Consider the following 3,679-nt stretch of genomic DNA (forward strand, 5'->3'; position numbering starts at 1 on the left):
GGTTTTTTTTTTTTAGGGTTGTCTGGCTGCATTTTGTTGCAGCCCACAAAGCATTGCAGTTCTCGTTAGTTTAGGGGCCCTTCAAGTATTTGACTTATGACCTAAGTAGCTGGGCAGGCTGAAAAGAAGAGACAAAATGAGCTATTTTGCAGGCCAGTAAGCTTTTGTCATAAACTAAATATTTTTTAGTTTGGGTGAGGGCAACTAATGGGGGCAGGGAGGGAAGAAGGGGGAAGCCAACAAGCAGGCATCTACTATCCAAGCAGCAGTCTCATACATCCTGTTTCTTCTATAGTTTGCTAACTAAGCCAATTCAAGGCACTTTGTCTTGGAAATGGACCACTGTATATGTTATTTCCTTCAGTCTAAAAAAAAGGTATAATTTTTAAAAATAAAAACATTAACCAGATGTGGTAGTGCACCTGTAGTCCCAGCTACTCATGAGGCTGAGATGGGAGGACCTCTTGAACCCAGGAGGCCGAGGGTGCAGTGAGCCTTAGTTGCCCCACTGCATTCCAGCCTGGGAGACAGAGAGAGACCCTGTGTATTAGTTTGTTCCCACGTTGCTAATAAAGACACACTCAAGACTGGATAATTTATAAAGGAAAGAGGTTTAATTGACTCACAGTTCCACATGGCTGGGAAGGCCTCACAATCATGGCAGAAGGTGAAGGGAAAGAAAACAAGACACGTCTTATTGTGGCAGCAGGCAAGAGGGTGTGGGCGTGGGAACTCCCCTTTATAAAACCATCAGAATCTGTGAGACTTATTCACTATTATAACAGCATGGGAAAACCTGCCTCCATGATTCGGTTACCTCCACCGGGTCCCTCCCAGGACATGTGGGAATTATGGGAGCTATAATTCAAGATGAGATTTGGGTGGGTACACAGCCAAACCATATAACCCTATCTCAAAAGAAAGAAAAAGAAATGTACCATGGAGCATATTTTGAGGATGCCTTTTGGGGCAGAGTTTACAGCACCTTTAGGTTTTCCCAGGAAAAACCTGGGAACCAGATTAGAAGTTTAAAAGCTTGGATTTTGGTGCCAGCTCTGTCATTATTAATAGTTATGATATTAGGTCATCCTAGACCTTAACCTCCTCATCTGTAAAATGGTCATAGCAATCCCCATTTAACCTCATATATAGTGAGGTATAGGTAAGAATTAAATAGAATAACATATGTAAAATACTTTGTAATCTCTAAACTAACATAAAGACACATCTGGTGTAGACAGAGCTAGAGAGAATGAAAGAATATTCATGTTCTATACTATGTGGGAAGAAAGTGTAAAAGGTATCACAATTTAAAATATGCTCTCATTTATAAAAATCCTAATAAGTTGTTTGGACACCAAATACAAAGCTTCTTCAGATGAGAGCATAGACTAGGGGGAGAGACGAATCTAGAAACTTTTCTGTTGTTTGTTTTGTTTGCCGCTGCATTTCTGTTGCATACACTTATTATTGTTAAAGAAATGGGTCAGGCATTATCCGAGCATGTTGGCATGGGCCTGTAGAGCCAGTTATTCAGGGGACTGAGGTAGGAGGATTGCTTGAGCCCAAGAGTTCGAGGGCTCAAGTAAGCTTTAAGTGTTCCACTGCACTCCAGTCTGGGCAACAGAGTGAAACCTCATCTCAAAAAAAAAAAAAAAAAAAAAAGGCAGACCCGGGCTGTGGGCTCTAGGCTCTGGGCTCTGCACCCAATTATGTGACCCTAGGCAACATTACCTTTCTTTTAGCCTATTTCTTTGTTTATAAAACGGGCTAATATTAGCTATTGTGTAGTGTTAGCTATCAAGATTAAAGCAGAAAACATATAGAGGCCTTGGCACTGAGCCTTGACACCTCAGATGACAGTTCCACATTTCTGTTTACTGGGCTCGGAACAGCCCACAGCTCTGCTTTCTAAATATACCTCTCTCTCATGGGCTCCCTGACCTCCAGCCCTGCCAGGTCTCTCCACTTAATTTAATGAAAAGAAACACAAGTCAGTAGCATTCATGTGGAGAAGAACGTAACTAATGGAGAGAAGGTCAATAGTTGGCAAACCCTAGAGACAAACAAATCATTGTCCTTTTTCTCCAGCCTTCTTGGAAGTTTTTCTGCTTTCTTCTTCCTTGGAGTTCAAGGGTCTCTATGGGACCAAAATATCAAGAGCAAGACCTTCCAGGCTGCTCTAAGAGGGACAATGCTTCAGCTTCAATATTTCACTGGCAAGAGAGAGACTGTCTCAGGTTCCTAGCAGGAGGGCAAAAGGAGAGAACCAGGCTCTGGTTCCTGTCCAGTCAGCCTGGGCTGAACACACAGGGTCAAGGATCCTCCCGCAGCCTGCAGTGTGTAGGTAGTGTTGGAAGAATCTAATGAACCCTGATGTAGACACCTAGCATACTGAACCATTGTAATAACCTTAGAAGCCCAAGTGCATTTGCAAATGCATCTTCTTTTGCTGTTGCTTAAAAACAGACACAATTTTAATGTAAGGGTAATTCTGTGGACTTGACAATTTGCAGAGAATCCCTCCACCCTGATATGGCCTCTCTCCCTTGCCTCTCTCCCAATTAGCTAATGTGGCAGAAACTACCAGCAGAACAAAGAAACCTCAGCCCGGTGTGAATTGTGGAACACTTTATTGAACACGAATGAACAGAAGTCAGATTTCCTCTACAGATTAAGAAAAACTCTAGGCGCCAGCAGAGGAAATGAAGAGGATTTCTGAGAAAATGTTCAGGGCAGAGGCAGAAGTTCAAAGGGAAATAATTTAAAGGACAAGATGAATAGCCCCTTCTGAAATGCTTCAGATGGTGAAAGATGAGGGCCCAGAGGTAGGGAAGCAGAGAAAAAGTGGAGAGGCCCCAAGAGTGAGCATTTGTTTGGAATGCTCTCGCACTGCCAAGCCCTGTGCCTGCAGCGTCATCAGAGTGAGCTAGAAAAGAAGGCGACGTGACTGGGGGAAGAGGCCTGAGCTTTGGAGTTAGAGCTGAACTCACAAGCTAACTAGTCAGACATGAGCCCCTACCTGACCAAGTGGCTTTGCATTGCTTAACTGGCTTAAACTTGTTTCCTTGTCCTCAGAATACGAACAATGCCCATCTCCTAGGGTTGTTAGGAAAGTTACATGAAATAATAAATGTAAAAGCACTGACCACAGTAGGCACATGTGAATTGTGGTTCTGCAACCCTTTCCCTGTCCAAGCACCAGAAATAACTTACTCCTAGTCTTGAGTTTGCCCAGGGCAGATGTTTGAAACACTCCCTGGAGGAACGAGGGACCTATTCCAGCTATCCTCCCTACAAGGGAGGCGACTCCACTGGGGACTGGCAGGAGTCAAACACTCATATACAGCTGCCTATCCGGTATAGCAGTTGTGGCTGCAGCCTGACAATCTGGGAAGGACTCGGAGGAAAAAGAGAGTAGAATGACAGATAACAGAGGCTAGGAAGGGGGTGTGGGTGAGACGAGGCTCTAGACCATAGGACCCCTCCCAGGAAGCTGCCATCTTCTCCTGGTTTTGCAGATACCTACCTTCCAGTGGATCCCTTAGCGACAGAGTGAGACTCCATCTCAATAAAAAAAAAAAAAAAAAAAAAAAAAAAAAAGTCCTGAGGGCATACCCAACTAATAGGTGAGTCTGTGACTTTAAGGGATTTTTTGAAACTGAGGACAGGAAATGCC

Source organism: Sapajus apella, unplaced genomic scaffold (genome assembly GCF_009761245.1).
Source record: "Sapajus apella isolate SASKATOON/1434 unplaced genomic scaffold, GSC_monkey_1.0 scaffold31, whole genome shotgun sequence".
NCBI classification, from domain to species: Eukaryota; Metazoa; Chordata; class Mammalia; order Primates; family Cebidae; genus Sapajus; species Sapajus apella.